This window comes from Panicum virgatum, chromosome 2K (genome assembly GCF_016808335.1).
Source record: "Panicum virgatum strain AP13 chromosome 2K, P.virgatum_v5, whole genome shotgun sequence".
Classification (NCBI taxonomy): domain Eukaryota; kingdom Viridiplantae; phylum Streptophyta; class Magnoliopsida; order Poales; family Poaceae; genus Panicum; species Panicum virgatum.
In genome coordinates this window covers 867,385-886,702 of record NC_053137.1, presented here as the reverse complement: position 1 = coordinate 886,702, position 19,318 = coordinate 867,385, and the positions used below count along the sequence as shown (strand labels likewise).

Below are 19,318 nucleotides of genomic sequence, written 5' to 3'. Positions count from 1 at the left end.
AAGGACCAAGGCAAAGCACGCCAATAGGAAGCAAGAGAAGGCAGTGGAGGAGGACCTACCTCTCCCAGCAGATCGAGGTCAAAACCCTAGGTGACGTGCGCCATAGCGGATCCACCTCCTGCAGAACACGAGGACGAATATAGACATCAGGCTAGGATCTAGCAACGCGCAAGCGAAGGAAAGATCGGCGACAGCAAGAGGTGCATGGGCCCACAGATCTCATATTGCATAACAGATGGGAAAAGCGGCCGGCAGAGAGGAAGAACACGAGGAGGAGAGCAGGAGGGAGAAGAAATGGGGGAAGAGGAGGAAGAGGAGGGGGAAGGGGCGCGGTTCTTATCTCGGCGGGAAACGGGCCGAGCATCGAACTCCGGGAGCACGCCGACCCGACGGGGCGGTCTCGGGGCACGGCTCCGACGGGACGTCGGGAGAGCAGCGGAGGACAAGGAGGACAGGCGCCGCCTACACACTGTTCCGGCGGGGGGCACTGTTCCGGCGCGGTGAGGCGAGCGAATCCAAGGCGGATCCAGCCGCGCCCAGCTGGAAAGGCGCCACGTCCACCACAGTCTCTCACCCGAGCGCCGCTCCCTTCCCCCGCCACAGGCATCCGGGCTCCACAGCAAGGCGCCCCCACCGATCAGACGGCGGATGAGGGCCGGCCGGCCCCGCGCCGCTCGCTCCCGACGCGTCACCGCCTGCGTTGCGGTCCGCCTCGGCCCTATCCACCAACGCGGTGGACGCCCGCTCCACCCTAGCCGCAGGGAGCTGCGGCCGCCGCCATCCGGTCTCCACCGAACAGCAGGCCCACCGGGCAGCGAGCGCGGGAGCCCAGGAGGCCGCAGGCACGACGCGGAGCGCGCGCTCTGTAACACCCCGGGTGTTTGCACAGTAATTTAATTAGGTGTCTGCACAGTAATTGTGTAGGTTTGCTATGCATTATGTGCTTGAATTACGTAAAAAGGATCTTTTTGTAATTATGAAAGGTTATATGTGTAATTATGATTTTATGCAAGGTCCTTTCTGCAGTTGTGTTGAATAGGTTGTGTAATTATAGCTTTAGTGGAGGGTGTTTTTGCAAAATTTCAGTGCATTTAATGCATGGCAGCCATTTTTGCTTTTGAGTCTAGAGTTGAAGTGAATTTGCTTTGAAAAAGACAAATTTCCTAGAATTCAAAATCTCTTCAATGATTTTAATTTTAGCTCTTGAATCTTTGGTCAAATAAATTTTTGCACAACATCAAAGTTGTAGATCTTGAAAAGTTGAACAACTTTCATGTTGGGCACTTTTTCATTTGAGCTTTAGTTTAAAAGTTATTGCTTGTTTACAGAGAGGTCCCTAGAATTTTTGGTAATTACAAATCGACCCTTATGACCATCTCCCACCTCACTGCTCTGTTCTCGCCGCCGACGCCACCTGCAGCGCCGCCGCCGACGCCTTCCCGGCCATTCCGGCCATTACTCCGCCGTGCGCTAGCGCCCACGCGTCGCGGACGACCACCTTCCCCTCCTGTTGCCTCGCGCTGGCCCTCTTCTTCCCTTGCCACGCGCCCCGCCGCTTCCAGAACCACCCCGTCGGCCGCCACCGCGACGCCGCCGTGGAACGGCCGCTACAGAGCACGCCGCCCTCTTCTAGCGAGCGCCCGCGCACTACAAGAGTCCCAGAACTCGATTTCAGCGCGTCCCTTCGCTCTCTCATCGCTCCCACGCCAGCAGAACGCCGCCGCCGCCCTACTTGAACCCCAGGCGAGCTCACCCCGCCGCGGAAGCCGCCACTGCAGGCCCGCTCCACCCCTACAGCCCCCACCATTAGCGCCGCCTCGTCCTAGCGCAGCTCCCAGGCCACTTCCCCTCGCCCAAACCTCACCGGAGCTACCCCGCCGCCGTGCTCCGAGCCCGCAAGCCGCCGCTCGCCGTCGACACCCCACCTCCGAACCGCCCTAGCCTCGATTCCAAGCACCCAGAGGTGCGCCTTGCACCCGTGAGGCTCACGCACCCCTCCACCCTCGCCGCCGGTGAGCCCCTCGCCGGGAAATCGCCGGTCAAACCCGCGCTCCCCCTCTGACCCGACCCGAGGACCTCGGGTTTGAATTTGAAAAACCCCAGGGGGTTGTTTGCGTTGTCAGTGACTCAGGGAAATAGTGCTATAAGGACTTGTTTGTATTAGTTTGCTGTGAACTTTGAAATTCTAGATCAATTCGTAGAAAATTCATAAAATAGAGAATTTTGATGTTTTGGAATCCTCTTGAAGAGCTCTATGCAGTAGAACCATAATATGTTAGGCCTTAGTTGCAAGTTTTTGCTGTATAAATGGTTTTGTGTCACTAGGTAAATAAATACTAGATGTTTAGTCTTTTTCTTATCTAATGCTTGAAAGCTGGTCTTGATCTGAAATTTTTGTGGTAGTTTACTCATGTTACACTAGCTTTGCTAAAAAATTTTCTTGATCAGTTCTCTTGTGTAGCTTTTTCTTTGATTTAAACTTTGTTTAGTACACTTTATTTATGGTAAATAGTTTCTGTTCGTAATAAATCATGATTTTATTTCGACATGTTCTTTTTGAGTAGCTTAGCTTGTACAGGAAGTTTGAGCTTTAGTTCATGGCTAGAACAGATGTTAAAATTGAATCTTGCTAAACTGATGTCTGTTTTGTTTATTTTCTCGGAATAAATTCTGTGTAGATAAACTCATGAAAAATTCACAGTAGCTAGATAATCCCTGTGTAGATCTCATGTTAAATTTTGAGCTTCTGATCTGCTTTAGTTCGATCGGTATAATTCAAGCTTGTACTAGGTGTTGCCTGCATAAATGATTTATTGTGTTTACATGGTTAAATGTTTTGGCATGATTTTTACAGGGTAGATTACTTTGTTCATGTTCTGTTTAGTGTAATTTTGGTAGAATTTATTACTATTTGTACTCTGATTTGTTGATTTATTTGCAAACCATGACTTAATTGTATAGGGAATCACCACCACTCATTTGATGAAGTTAGTTAACTTCTTTTGTGCTGTTGATCATGATGCCTTGTGTAGTTAAATTTGTTATTTAACTACTCTATAAACGATTGCCCATGTGTGTTTATAATGTTGTTCTTGCATTACATATAGATACGACTACTTTGTCAGACGGGACGTACGAGCTGATTCCGAAGTCTGACAGAGGTGATCTCGAAGCTCAAGTGAACACCGCCGAACTAACTGAAGCCCCGGACCAAAGTTCGGAAGAGCCTAGAGCTGAAATAGTTAGCAACTACCGAGAAGGCAAGCCCCGGACATAACCTATACTTCAAATTAATATCTTTTACTGTATTATTTTACTTGTGCATTTACAGTTCATAGGAGTTGAATTGAAACCCTAGATGCATGATCCTAGGAACCTATGTACTGAACACTAGACTTGAGTTCGAATAAATGCTAAGCTTATAGGACCGGTAAAAGTCGAGTGATTGCCTGTCACTCACGAGCTTTATAGGAATTGCCTGTTTACTTTCTGTCATCAATATAAGGACGACGGACGGGGTTGTGTTCGATATCATAACCTTATGTGAGACCCCGTCTGTGTTGATGAACTTGCTAAGGTCGCGGTGTGTGGTAGTGCCGGTTAAGTTTTTGAAAGTACTAGCCACATGCCGTAAATATGGTACGCGGCAAGCCTAGTAGCCGATTGGACCGGGGAGTGGATATACCTTTCACTCTCTCAGTAGGGATAGGTTTTATTTTATGTTGCACAACACTACGACTTCAAGGGACAAGGTTTGGCCTTGGAGCCCTGTAGTCGGGGAGAGTGACACTATCCACAAGCCGGAAAGAAAGGTCAACGGTTGTTTGGGAATGACCCGACGGTGTTCCAGACGTGTGTGCTAGGTTGTCCTTGCAAGGTTGAATTTCGATTCAGAATCGTCCGCCTCTCACGATGAAATGAGACTGCTTGATTGATCTGCCACACAGAGTAATAAGAGCAACAATATTCTTATTAATCTTGATGTTTGCTTAGAAGTTCCACCATGATTGGATAGTAGATGCTTACATAGAATGGTTAATCAACTAGAATCTTGAAGCTAAAACTTGAAAGTAAGGACATACTCTTTATTGCTTTTCAGCAAAAGGAAAACCAGAGCCTCACAAAACCTTGCATAGTCTAGTTAAAGTGGGCTACTTAGACCCGTTGTTGGTTAAGTCTTGCTGGGTATCAGAATATTCAGCCTTGCTGTTGAAACTCTTTTTCAGGTATGAGTTTTGAGGATCAGATCGCTAGCTTAACCTATCCTTGCTCGTTGCCTCCTGGCTGGTTCGTAGAATGGGATACGTCTTCGGCCGGCAATGACTATGACGAGTGATACCATGCTTGGGCTAGCTTGGTATACTTTTGCGACGTGTTGTAGTCATCGTGTTTCATCTTCCGCTGTTTAGACTCTGAACTTATAATCATAACTTGTATAACTGTTTTATTTAAGTTGGCTTTGTAATAATGGTTTTAACTGGTATGTAATCGTTATTATGCCTGAGTTGTAAAATTGTGGTTGTAATATCTCTGAACTCGCCTTCGTGCGGGGTATGCTTGTTCGATCCGAGAACCGGTGGTTGTATCGGGACGTTACCCGACAGACCCAGAATTGTTCCGTTTGAAGTGCGTTTGAGCTAATGTTGCCTTTATGGTGATGGCCTGCGCACTTGAGCCGGGATAATTTAGGCGGTTCTGCCACAGCTGGTATCAGAGCTGCAAGCGTACATCAGAGGTGTTGGAACCTTAAAAACCATTTTCCATATAAAATTGGAACCATAAAGAATTTCGGAAAACTACGTTGGATTCGTTAAGAGTTGTGCTTAGAACGTAAAGTCCTAGGGAATTTATGGGAATTACTAGGTGGTTATTTCTGTATGGTTTATGTTATCTGACTTCCAGCACTTTACATTTTGTCAAACCATACTCACAAGCAACTCTTAATTCTTGTAACGACGCACCTACGTTGAGGTAAGATGGTAAGGATCCTCAGTCAGCTGAGGGAGTCTGACCTTCCCGTCGGTGATGCGAGCCGAACGCTGCCCTCAAGCAGTGGCTTACTTGAGGTGCTCCCAATATACCAACGATTAGTTGACTATATTGGAGGTAAAGTGTACTCAGTCAGCTGAGGGAGTCTGACCTTCCCGTCGGCGATGCGAACCGAACGCTGCGCTCAAGCAGTGGCCTACTTGAGCTGCTGCCAATATACCGACCTCGGTCGACTATATTGGGAGTAAAGGAACTTGTGAATACGCCTCTGAGTAGCGTATGTTAACGTTGGCCATACGACGGAAATTGTATGGCTGCCGCTTCTATAGTGAGCGGTAATGTTTGGGAACGCTTTCATGAGTGCTGGCATGAAAGGTTCATTGGGGATATATATTTATGTTCTGTCAATCTTATGCAGGTACGCTAACCACGATTCGATAAGATAAGAACGGTTAGAATGTATCGACTAGCTATATAGGGAGAGCCGTATTTATGTATACCACCGTGCTAACCACGTAAGCCCAACCATAGTTGGCAATTGTTTATCTTGTGAGGACGGTCAGGACATGCATGCATATTTGGTTGATGTTTGATTGGTTCATAATATTTGAAGTTGCTACATGAGCTTGTTAAGGAATTTCTAGTATGAATCCTTATAAGATAAGTGTTAGTGTGCTTAAAACATGAGTGAGTGAAACTCTGATTTTAGTAGCATGCTTGTTAAAATGCTTAGGTTTCCTTGGATGAAAAATATGGTTTCAAGTTATGCCTTCCTCCTAAACCCCATCTTGTTGTTGTAAGGATCTTTTCATTCCTTAGAATCTCAAATGATGAACCAGTACCGATTGTGGTTTATTATTCTTTGAGTTTGGAACCATATCACCTTTTGACTTAGAATCGTAATTGTTTTACCGCAGTCTTCTTAAAGCTTTATTTGAGAAGTCTTGAGATAATTGTATTACTCACATTTGAATCCTTTTTGATTCAGATGGCGACTTGTTCCCAGATCTTTTGGGATGAGGAGGGAAATGCTCATACCGATTGTCTGTACTGGGAGGGTTTTCCGAGGATTCTTTGGGATTCACTTCGTATCTTCCACTACCCAGATCCACCCCAGTACACGGGACGTCAGTTTTCGGAGGATGGAATTAAGAAGAACAGAGTTAAAATGACCATTCCTCAGCACCCCACCTTGGAGTGGCCACCGATTGAGATTGAGGTGATTGGGTACCATCTTGTGGATGCTTTTGAGAAAGCAGCTCTCAACGCTATCACCACTTTTTGTGAGCACCATCCCGAGGAGGTAGCTGCATACCCTATTGGTTTGTTCCCAGCAGTCAGTGCTGGAAATGCAGAGTGGCTGTTCAGGGTCACCCACTTTGGGCACTTGATTGGAGATGTAGCGGATGAGACTATCGAGGCAGTAGTCAGATATATGAATGCTCAGTCTCACTACCAGATACTTCAGCAGCGACACATGGACCAGGTGATAGACTTGGCCCAGAGTTTTCAGCGAGGCCTTCGTTTGAGGGATATTCAGATTGAGGGACTTCAGGATGCCGTTGCTGGAAGGGATAATGCCATTGCACAGTTTGAGCATCAGGCTATGGAGCATGGTGCTGAGATAGAGCAGCGCAACATAGTTATTGGTTTTCTTCAGGGGCAGGTGAATGAGCTTCAAGCAGATTGGGCTGATGCTTTAGCACATGTTGGTATGCTCCAGGAGCAACTAGATGCCCCAGCTGAGCCTGCAGCAGCAGATGAGGACCCCGAGGAGATTGAGGGAGTTTCTGATCTAGATTCAGAGCACGCACTTGCTGAGCCTAACCCTCAGCCGGATGACTCTTCTTCCGGCAGTGCCTCTTCTGTGGGCAACCTCGACGACTTCTAGGCGCCTTAGACTAGTCCTAGATAGTTCGTGTTTTCTCTTGTTGTAGCTTGTACATAGGAAAGAGATGTTGTAAGATAGCCCTAGGGAGGAGTACCACTTGTTGTATTATATGTGGTAAGGGTGAGTAATATTAGGTTGTAAGACAAATGCTGCTTTGGATGTAATATAAGTAGCGACTACCAGTTTGGAAATCATAATCTTTCTACTTAGCAAATCTCTTCATTTCTGCATGTTCACGCTGTTTGATGAATACAAGATGTTGCAAATTTTTGTGACATGTGTGCTCATCAAATTTAGTATATTGAATCTGTGAGACTAAATTTTAGACCAATCACTTCTATGATCTTTGTTGTTTAGCAGCATAGCACATAGCGATGAAGAGTGAATTGCTAGATTATTTTCTTTACCCTTTGCTCTTAGCATTGAGTATCAATACGATGGAGCATGAAGCTATCTAACAGCTGGCCTGTTCTGAGTTTTGTGGGTTGCACAGTTATGTATTGTGCATATTGTGCTACACCGCATCTAGTTACATTTTTGCTAATTTTGTTTTATCCAATGTATGATCATTGCACGTACCATTGATTTTGGAAGCGAGAAATATGTATCTAATGGATGTCTTCCATAATTACAGATGGTTGGTCATACACGCGGAACGCCTGATGGCTTCGGTTGTGAAACTGGCAGTGGATCTCAGCAACCACCGCCACCCCCATCGAATCTGGCCGAGTTAATGGCCATGCAAACAGAGTTGCTTCGCCAGCTAGTCCAAGGGCAACAAAATCAGCCCCGCCAACAGTATGGAGGAAGGGAGGCACAACCAGCGGGTTACCAGGAATTCTTTGGTACCCAACCTCCACTTTTCAGCAAAGCTGATGACCCATTGGATGCCGATGCTTGGCTTCGTACAATCAATTCCAAGTTTGCTTTGTTAGCGGTACCATGTATAGATGCAAACAAGGCCCCCTTTGCCGCCCAACAGCTGCATGGTCCTGCACGTATATGGTGGGATAATTATTGTGCAATGCAGCCTGCTGAACATATCATATCTTGGGAGGAATTCAGAACAGCCTTCAGATCACATCATATTCCGGATGGACTAATTGAAAGAAAGTTGAATGAATTCTTGGCTCTAGATCAGGGAACCCGCACTATTCTACAATATGCACAGATCTTCAATCATCTGTGCCAGTATGCGGGCCACCATGCTGATACTGATGCCAAGAAACGTGATCGTTTCCGTCGTGGCCTCAATACTAAGCTCAAGGAACGTTTAAACTTGGTTCAGCCCAATACCTATAATGAGCTGGTTAATATGGCTATTACACAGGAAGATTGTATTGCTGCACATCGTGCTGAGAAAAAGCGAAAGGCACCAACGGGACCCTCGAGTGCCCAGCCACCGAGGTATCGCATGGTGCAAAATACTCCACCTAGGCCTCCACAAAGAAATGCCCCAGTGGGTAGGTTTGTCTTTAGGCCGCCTCAGCAACAAGGAGGATTCAGACCTCCAGTGCCTCAGCAACAGCAACAGCAGCAGTTTAGCCCAAGGCCGAATGCCCCACAGTTCAATAGTGGGAATAGTAATAATCGATGTTTCAACTGCGGCAGTGCTTCTCATTTTGCCAAGAATTGTCCACAACCCAGAAGGAATAATCCAGGGCAAAACTCTAATCAGAACAACAACAACAACAACAACAACAACAACAACAACAACAACAACAAGGGCAAGGGCAAGAGGCAAATGGTGCAAGTCCGGCAAGGGCGAGTTAATTTCACTACTCTTGCAGACCTTCCAGCAGGAGCACCAGTTATGACGGGTACTTTCTCTATCCACAATAAACCCGCAGTCATATTATTTGATTCTGGTGCAACACATAGTTTTATAAGTGCCAAATTTGGAGCAAGATTAGGATTGGATTTTTGTCATACTAAGGGGTCTTTTATGATAACAACCCCTGGTGGGAAGATCGCTTCCAATCAAATCACTAGATATGTGCCAATTAAGCTGGGTAGTAAATTGATCAAGACGGATTTGATTTTAATGAATTTAGAAGGCATGGATGTTATTCTGGGCATGGATTGGATGACTAAACATAAAGTACTGTTAGATATCTCTTCTCGAGCTATCGAGATAGATTCACCACATCAAGGAGCCACCATACTTTATCTGCCACAACGAGAGTGCATCAACTCTTGTGCCTATGCCGCAAAAAAAATTAAACTTGAAGATATCCCTATTGTGTGGGAGTATGCGGATGTATTTCCGGATGATTTGCCTGGAATGCCCCCTGATAGAGATATTGAGTTTATTATTGAGCTTCAACCCGGTACCGCCCCTATTTCTAAGAGGTCGTACCGAATGCCTCCAAATGAATTAGCAGAATTGAAAGTCCAACTCCAAGACCTTCTTGACAAGGGCTTTATACGTCCCAGTTCTTCACCCTGGGGATGTCCAGCCTTGTTTGTGAAGAAGAAGGACAACAGCTTGAGGCTATGTGTTGATTATCGACCACTCAATGCGGTCACTATTAAAAACAAGTATCCTCTTCCCCGCATTGATATTCTGTTTGATCAGTTAGCTGGAGCTAAAGTTTTCTCTAAGATTGATCTTCGTTCTGGCTACCATCAAATAAAGATCAAGCCTTGTGATATTCCAAAGACTGCTTTCTCTACCAGATATGGACTATATGAATATCTGGTTATGTCTTTTGGTCTTACCAACGCCCCAGCATATTTTATGTACTTGATGAATTCAGTCTTCATGCCAGAGCTGGATAAATTCGTCGTGGTTTTCATTGACGATATTTTGATCTACTCCAAGAATGAAGAAGATCATGCTGAGCATTTGCGTATCGTTCTTCAACGATTACGAGACCATCATCTTTATGCCAAATTCTCCAAGTGTGAATTTTGGTTGGACAGTGTGAAATTTTTAGGTCACACTATCTCCAGTGATGGTATATCTGTTGATCCAACTAAAGTGCAAGAAGTGATGGATTGGGAATCTCCTAATTCAGTTCATCAGATTCGCAGTTTTCTTGGTTTAGCTGGATATTATCGTCGGTTCATTACTGATTTCTCCAGAATAGGCAAGCCTATGACAGAGTTATTGAAGAAGGGAGTGAAGTTTGTTTGGAAGGATAAGTGTGAAGAAGCTTTCCAAACTCTTAAAGCACGATTAACTACTGCTCCAGTATTGCCTACACCGGACAGTACTAAACCTTTCGATGTCTATTGTGATGCTTCGGGTACAGGACTTGGTTGTGTGCTTATGCAGGACAACCGGGTTATTGCTTATGCATCAAGAGCTCTCCGGAATCATGAGAAGAATTATCCAACCCATGATCTGGAGTTAGCAGCTGTCATTCACGCTCTTAAGATTTGGAGACATCATCTTATGGGAACTCACTGTAATATTTACACTGACCATAAGAGCCTCAAATATATCTTCACTCAAGCTGATCTCAACATGAGACAGAGACGCTGGCTGGAGTTGATAAATGATTATGATCTAGAAGTGCATTATCATCCAGAAAAGGCTAATGTGGTTGCGGATGCACTCAGCCGCAAGTCACAATGCCATTGTCTATCTGTAGAACCATTCAATGAGACTCTATGCCAGGAAATGATGAAGTTAAACCTAGAAATGGTACCTCAAGGAAGTTTGAACCATATATCCCTTGAGCCTACACTGCATGATAGCATCGTCATGGGGCAATTACATGATGAGTGTATCAAGATCATCAAGGAAAAGTTATCACTAGGAGAAGCAAAGTATAAATGTTTCCGAGTGGATCATAGAGGAGTTCTATGGTTCGAATCTCGACTGGTTGTACCTAAGGATCATCAGCTTAGAAAGCAAATCCTTGATGAAGCACATCTATCGAAGTTTTCGATTCATCCCGGTGGTACCAAGATGTACCATGATCTCAAACAAAATTTCTGGTGGACTCGAATGAAAAGAGAGATCGCCAGATATGTTTCTGAGTGTGATGTCTGTCAAAGAGTTAAAGCTAGTCATTTGAAAGTAGCGGGTACTCTCCAACCTTTATCTATTCTATCCTGGAAATGGGAGGACATCAGTATGGATTTTATCGTTGGCCAACCCACTACTCCTCATAAGCATGATTCTGTTTGGGTAATCGTTGATAGACTCACCAAGACCACTCATTTTATTCCAGTACACACCACTTATTCTGCCAAGAGGTACGCAGAGATTTATCTCGATCAGATTGTTCGTTTACATGGAATTCCAAAGACGATTATTTCTGGTCGTGGGCCTCAGTTTATAGCACGTTTCTGGGAGCAAATGCAAGAATCCCTTGGAACAAAACTGATTCGTAGTTCAGCTTATCATCCACAAACAGATGGGCAAACTGAGCGAATCAATCAAATCCTTGAAGACATGTTGAGGGCATGTGTTATTCAATATGGCAAGAATTGGGTTAAGTGCCTAGCACTGGCGGAGTTTTCATACAATAACAGTTATCAATCCAGCTTGCAAATGGCACCATTTGAAGCATTATACGGTCGAAGGTGTCGAACTCCTTTGAATTGGTCACAAGCTGGGGAACGCAAAATTTTTGGGCCAGATTTAGTCTCGGAAGCAGAGGAGCAAGTCAGAGTTATCCAGGTTAATCTTAAAGCAGCTCAATCAAGACAGAAAAGTTATGCAGACAAAAGAAGAGATCCTTTGCAATTCGAGGTAGGGGACTTTGTATATTTGTGAGTATCTCCTACTAAAGGTGTTCAACGCTTTGGCTTAAAAGGGAAATTAGCACCCCGATACATCGGACCATTTGAAATTATCGAAACTTGTGGACCCGTTGCCTACCGACTCCGTCTTCCATCTCAATTGGCCGCCGTTCATGATGTCTTCCATGTCTCACAACTTCGGAAGTGCACCAGGGTACCTACTGAAATCCTTGAACCACAGGATATCGAGATTGAATCCGATCTATCTTATACGGAGTATCCAATTAAGATTCTTGACGCAAAAGAAAGAAGTACTAGAAGGGAGAAAGTTAAAATATACAAAATACAGTGGAATCAGCATATTGTAGAAGAAGCTACTTGGGAAACTGAAAATTTTCTCCAAAGAAACTTTCCCGACTTTCTTAGCACTAATCCAGGTGTAACACCCTGGGTGTTTGCACAGTAATTTAATTAGGTGTCTGCACAGTAATTGTGTAGGTTTGCTATGCATTATGTGCTTGAATTACGTAAAAAGGATCTTTTTGTAATTATGAAAGGTTATATGTGTAATTATGATTTTATGCAAGGTCCTTTCTGCAGTTGTGTTGAATAGGTTGTGTAATTATAGCTTTAGTGGAGGGTGTTTTTGCAAAATTTCAGTGCATTTAATGCATGGCAGCCATTTTTGCTTTTGAGTCTAGAGTTGAAGTGAATTTGCTTTGAAAAAGACAAATTTCCTAGAATTCAAAATCTCTTCAATGATTTTAATTTTAGCTCTTGAATCTTTGGTCAAATAAATTTTTGCACAACATCAAAGTTGTAGATCTTGAAAAGTTGAACAACTTTCATGTTGGGCACTTTTTCATTTGAGCTTTAGTTTAAAAGTTATTGCTTGTTTACAGAGAGGTCCCTAGAATTTTTGGTAATTACAAATCGACCCTTATGACCATCTCCCACCTCACTGCTCTGTTCTCGCCGCCGACGCCACCTGCAGCGCCGCCGCCGACGCCTTCCCGGCCATTCCGGCCATTACTCCGCCGTGCGCTAGCGCCCACGCGTCGCGGACGACCACCTTCCCCTCCTGTTGCCTCGCGCTGGCCCTCTTCTTCCCTTGCCACGCGCCCCGCCGCTTCCAGAACCACCCCGTCGGCCGCCACCGCGACGCCGCCGTGGAACGGCCGCTACAGAGCACGCCGCCCTCTTCTAGCGAGCGCCCGCGCACTACAAGAGTCCCAGAACTCGATTTCGCGCGTCCCTTCGCTCTCTCATCGCTCCCACGCCACAGAACGCCGCCGCCGCCCTACTTGAACCCCGGCGAGCTCACCCCGCCGCGGAACCGCCACTGCAGGCCCGCTCCACCCCTACAGCCCCCACCATTAGCGCCGCCTCGTCCTAGCGCAGCTCCCAGGCCACTTCCCCTCGCCCAAACCTCACCGGAGCTACCCCGCCGCCGTGCTCCGAGCCCGCAAGCCGCCGCTCGCCGTCGACACCCCACCTCCAACCACCCTAGCCTCGATTCCAAGCACCCAGAGGTGCGCCTTGCACCCGTGAGGCTCACGCACCCCTCCACCCTCGCCGCCGGTGAGCCCCTCGCCGGGAAATCGCCGGTCAAACCCGCGCTCCCCCTCTGACCCGACCCGAGGACCTCGGGTTTGAATTTGAAAAACCCCAGGGGGTTGTTTGCGTTGTCAGTGACTCAGGGAAATAGTGCTATAAGGACTTGTTTGTATTAGTTTGCTGTGAACTTTGAAATTCTAGATCAATTCGTAGAAAATTCATAAAATAGAGAATTTTGATGTTTTGGAATCCTCTTGAAGAGCTCTATGCAGTAGAACCATAATATGTTAGGCCTTAGTTGCAAGTTTTTGTTGTATAAATGGTTTTGTGTCACTAGGTAAATAAATACTAGATGTTTAGTATTTTTCTTATCTAATGCTTGAAAGCTGGTCTTGCTCTGAAATTTTTGTGGTAGTTTACTCATGTTACACTAGCTTTGCTAAAAAATTTTCTTGATCAGTTCTCTTGTGTAGCTTTTTCTTTGATTTAAACTTTGTTTAGTACACTTTATTTATGGTAAATAGTTTCTGTTCGTAATAAATCATGATTTTATTTCGGCATGTTCTTTTTGAGTAGCTTAGCTTGTACAGGAAGTTTGAGCTTCAGTTCATGGCTAGAACAGGAGTTAAAATTGAATCTTGTTAAACTGATGTCTGTTTTGTTTATTTTCTCGGAATAAATTTTGTGTAGATAAACTCATGAAAAATTCACAGTAGCTAGATAATCCCTGTGTAGATCTCATGTTAAATTTTGAGCTTCTGATCTGCTTTAGTTCGATCGGTATAATTCAAGCTTGTACTAGGTGTTGCCTGCATAAATGATTTATTGTGTTTACATGGTTAAATGTTTTGGCATGATTTTTACAGGGTAGATTACTTTGTTCATGTTCTGTTTAGTGTAATTTTGGTAGAATTTATTACTATTTGTACTCTGATTTGTTGATTTGTTTGCAAACCATGACTTAATTGTATAGGGAATCACCACCATTCATTTTATGAAGTTAGTTAACTTCTTTTGTGCTGTTGATCATGATGCCTTGTGTAGTTAAATTTGTTATTTAACTACTCTATAAACGATTGCCCATGTGTGTTTATAATGTTGTTCTTGCATTACATATAGATACGACTACTTTGTCAGACGGGACGTACGAGCTGATTCCGAAGTCTGACAGAGGTGATCTCGAAGCTCAAGTGAACACCGCCGAACTAACTGAAGCCCCGGACCAAAATTCGGAAGAGCCTAGAGCTGAAATAGTTAGCAACTACCGAGAAGGCAAGCCCCGGACATAACCTATACTTCAAATTAATATCTTTTACTGTATTATTTTACTTGTGCATTTACAGTTCATAGGAGTTGAATTGAAACCCTAGATGCATGATCCTAGGAACCTATGTACTGAACACTAGACTTGAGTTCGAATAAATGCTAAGCTTATAGGACCGGTAAAAGTCGAGTGATTGCCTGTCACTCGCGAGCTTTATAGGAATTGCCTATTTACTTTCTGTCATCAATATAAGGACGACGGACGGGGTTGTGTTCGATATCATAACCTTATGTGAGACCCCGTCTGTGTTGATGAACTTGCTAAGGTCGCGGTGTGTGGTAGTGCCGGTTAAGTTTTTGAAAGTACTAGCCACATGCCGTAAATATGGTACGCGGCAAGCCTAGTAGCCGATTGGACCGGGGAGTGGATATACCTTTCACTCTCTCAGTAGGGATAGGTTTTATTTTATGTTGCGCAACACTACGACTTCAAGGGACAAGGTTTGGCCTTGGAGCCCTGTAGTCGGGGAGAGTGACACTATCCACAAGCCGGAAAGAAAGGTCAACGGTTGTTTGGGAATGACCCGACGGTGTTCCAGACGTGTGTGCTAGGTTGTCCTTGCAAGGTTGAATTTCGATTCAGAATCGTCCGCCTCTCACGATGAAATGAGACTGCTTGATTGATCTGCCACACAGAGTAATAAGAGCAACAATATTCTTATTAATCTTGATGTTTGCTTAGAAGTTCCACCATGATTGGATAGTAGATGCTTACATAGAATGGTTAATCAACTAGAATTTTGAAGCTAAAACTTGAAAGTAAGGACATACTCTTTATTGCTTTTCAGCAAAAGGAAAACCAGAGCCTCACAAAACCTTGCATAGTCTAGTTAAAGTGGGCTACTTAGACCCGTTGTCGGTTAAGTCTTGCTGGGTATCAGAATACTCAGTCTTACTGTTGAAACTCTTTTTCAGGTATGAGTTTTGAGGATTAGATCGCTAGCTTAACCTATCCTTGCTCATTGCCTCCTGGCTGGTCTGTAGAATGGGATACGTCTTCGGCCGGCAATGACTATGACGAGTGATACCATGCTTGGACTAGCTTGGTATACTTTTGCGACGTGTTGTAGTCATCGTGTTTCATCTTCCGCTGTTTAGACTCTGAACTTATAATCATAACTTGTATAACTGTTTTATTTAAGTTGGCTTTGTAATAATGTTTTTAACTGGTATGTAATCATTATTATGCCTGAGTTGTAAAATTGTGGTTGTAATATCTCTGAACTCGCCTTCGTGCGGGGTATGCTTGTTCGATCCGAGAACCGGTGGTTGTATCGGGACGTTACCCGACAGACCCAGAATTGTTCCGTTTGAAGTGCGTTTGAGCTAATGTTGCCTTTATGGTGATGGCTTGCGCACTTGAGCCGGGATAATTTAGGCGGTTCTGCCACACGCTCCCTCCCACCGCACGGCACGCGCCGCGGCAAGGCGCTGCCGCCGCCAAGCGGGCTCCACACAACGGCTGGCCCACCGATCAGCGAGGCCGGGCGCTTACGCGGCCACTGCCACCGCGCGGAGCGCGCGCTCGCTCCCGCGCCGTGGCAGGCGGGACGCGCGGTGTGGCGACACGCGTTCCCGCCGTACCGGCAGAGCGCTGTGGTGCGAGCACCAGGCAGCAGCTATTTTAACAATTTTGATATGAAGGCATTTTCGAAAATCTCCTATACTACCTAAAAAGAACGAAGTGAATCCGTATTTCTGCCCGCTCGTGTGTCCGCCCTTCTCCGTGCCCGCGCGGTCGTCCTTCCTCCCCGACGGTTCCACGACCTTCTCCGCGCCCGCTCGGTGTCCTTCCTCCCTCGACCGCCCAGCCCCACTGCACTCCTCCCTGACGGTTCCACGCTGCGCCTCCTTTCTCACCAGCTCGGCGTCGCCGCCCCAGCTCGAGCTCCGAGCGCTGCGGCCGCCGCCCCGCCTCGCTCCAGCTCCGACCTTCCTCATCGCCTCTCCAGCTCCGGACTCCCCCTCGCGCGCCGTGCCTCTCCGCCGCCACGGAATCCGAGGTCGATCTCCGCCCCGCGCTCCAGCTTCCCCTGTGCAATGTGCCTCTCCGCCGCGCCTCTCCAGATCCGGCCTCCCTCTTGCGCGACGTACCTCTCCGCATCGCCTCCGGCCTCCCCCACGCGGCAGCTCATCTCCTCCCCGACGACCTGCTCCGGCTCGAGGCCCTCGCCGTTCGCCCTCGCCTCTCCGCAGCGCCGCCTCCCCCTCGGAGCAAGAATGCAAGATAGGCCCTCACCGCCGCCGCCTCCCCGCTCTCCTCCGTCAGCTCGCCACGGCCACGAGCCTCCTCCCAGCATCGGCGTCGGTAGAGCCGTCGCACGGTGTTGGGTGCGGCGCTTCGCGACCCAGCTGGCGACGTCCTCGCTGCGGGATTCGTCCCCCAACTGGAGCAACCGCCCGCCCAAGGAGACGATCCTCCTTGACCTCCTCGATGGGTGCGCAATGATAGGCCCTCACCGCCGCCACCTCCCGCACTCCTCCGCCCGCTTGCCGCGGCCGCGAGCCTCCTCCCAGCCTCCGCGGCGCCGTCGCCTGGTGCCGGGGTGCGGTGCTTCGCGACCCAGCCGGCGACATGGGCGATGCCGGCAACCCCGACATCACGCCCGATGAGATCATTGATGGCTACTCCTACATCAAGACCCTCGCCCAGGTCGTCGGGAGGTACCTATCGCCGGATCCGTTTCTCTGTTTAGTTGCTGTACTATATTTCTATTTAGGCGATATTCCATATTAATGCTTGTGTGGGGCTGCTACCTGAAGTTCTGAATTAATCTCTGGGTATTATTGATTCTAGCGGCAAGCTCTATGGGATCCATGTTAGATGTAAATTTCTGTAGGAAAAAGTTGTTGCCCTTTAGTGTCTGTACGAAGTACGATTGAGCTTGTGTAGTTGACCGGCAGCCATGAACCTTCTGATTGGTAGGATTTTTTTTGATAAGTTAATTTTGTGAAGTGTGGATATGGCATATTGGCCCGTAATTTGGTCCAGTTGTTCTTATATATGTGTGATTAAGTCATAGAACTATAGGTGTCTTAGACTCTTAGTACTAATACCAGCATATTATCTCTGCAAATTTCAGTTCCTAAAAATGCAGGGCTTCCTGTTCATTTTGTCTTCACAGTGCCTCATTTAAAACTAATTCCATGTTTCAGTGAGGAAGAAGCTAGGCAAAAGATATACTCGGTGTCAACTTGTCATTACTTTGCTTTCGGTGCCCTTGTATCTGAGGAATTTTCTTACAAACTAAAAGGTATTTGTGATCTCATGAAGGAAATTTCATCATTAAATACTATCATATGTTCTTCCTTGGATCTTACGACTTTTCATCAATTGCACAGAGTTGCCCAAGGTCCACTTGGTTCTTCCTGATTCATAAATAAATGTTCCCAGGCCCAGCCTACGAAGGTGGCAACCCTGGCTACCAAGGTGGCAATCCACCACCACCACCACCACCACCACCACCGTCCAGGGAGGCAACAACGCACCTCCTCGCGAGCTGCATCCCGAACTGGCCCCGGCCTCGTCGCTGCCGCCGCCCCATGCGTAGAGACGACTCCGCTCAGATATTGGTTTCCTCTGGTTGAAGTCCAATTTGAAATCAACTAACATTGCTGAGTGTTTGTATGTGTTAACAGCCTGAAGTGCCAGGAGCTCTCCAAGTCCAAACAGTTCTTCACACCCCCTCACAAGGTGAATTTCGCCGGCAGTTCTCCTGGCTCTCCGTTGTGGTGTACTGGTCCGACTGACCAATTGGTTTCTGTTGTGCAGTGTCATGTGATCTGTTCGTGTGTGCGGTAAATAGTAACGAGCTTTGTTCAGATTGATTGCATGTTGCGGGGAAATATAATCACTTGTACTGCTACGTCTATCTATGTTCTGGATCTCAACTGATGGATGTTTGTTTTGCAGGGCTTGCGTAAGCTCAGAACCTGTGGGATTTAGGATTTACTGTCTGAAACAAAGTCAGACATTGTTGTGAAATGTGAAGGTTAGTTCTTCTCTGGTAAGGAGTATATCTCAGCCCTGGTACTAGGGGCTATCTTTTGATATGAATAAACCACAGTGACTGAAAGATCATTGCGTGGGGCTTCACTGAAATATCTAATACATAATTCAGAATTGGCAGTTTGGACATAAGGTCTGAATTGGATGCATGCACACTTTGAGCTGCATGTTTCTGATCAACCATTAGCATCTTATGTACACGATACAGCACTCTCAATTCTGTGCGACAATATTCTACACTTGCATATCACTTGTTCAATATATAAGTCTTCCTTCTGTTTAAACCATATGATGAAATATCAATGCAATGCAACTTGCTCTCATGCTATGATATGAAATATTCAGCCCCAAGAGTTAAATGAGGTGAAGGTCAGTCTCACATGTGCACCTTGAGCCTGTGTGCAGCTGATCAATATAGCAGCATTAATCTTACAAACTTGGCAGAACATAGGATGTCTCTTGAACAGTGCTTATCATCAATGAAAAAATATTAGACTCAACATAGGAAGCCAGTGTAAGCATATATTAGACTCAAGATAGGACCTCTGTCTTAACTTGAAATGATTAAGAATTAGAACAAGCTATCATAAGTTAGGATCTGGTCGAAATTTCAGTTAAAAGTTGATCTACTCTTACAGGAAGTTCTTAAATGAACAGTGTTGACTTAAATTGCAGATAAACTCTGAGAATAAAAGTCAGACCTACAGGAGGCATTTGAAATTATTCCTTTTTGCATCATCATGCTTGTTAGTTGTGCATCTGTTGGTGATCTTGGTTGTTGTCCTAAAGCAACCTCCATTCAATTTGCTATGATTCAACATGATCTTGATCAATTGGCATTACTTTATATA

General features: G+C 46.0%; 1 long non-coding RNA gene across 2 annotated transcripts; it reads left to right on the top strand.

Annotated features, from left to right (window-relative positions):
- The first annotated feature begins 16,162 nt into the window (after positions 1-16,162).
- On the top strand, positions 16,163-19,318 carry LOC120660259. Of its 2 annotated transcripts, none has more exons than XR_005669487.1 (5): positions 16,163-17,122; positions 17,615-17,712; positions 17,801-18,005; positions 18,098-18,152; positions 18,372-19,318. It is a non-coding gene; the product is annotated as an uncharacterized LOC120660259 (long non-coding RNA). The 2 variants fall into 2 exon arrangements; XR_005669482.1 differs by having other exon boundaries at positions 18,231-19,318.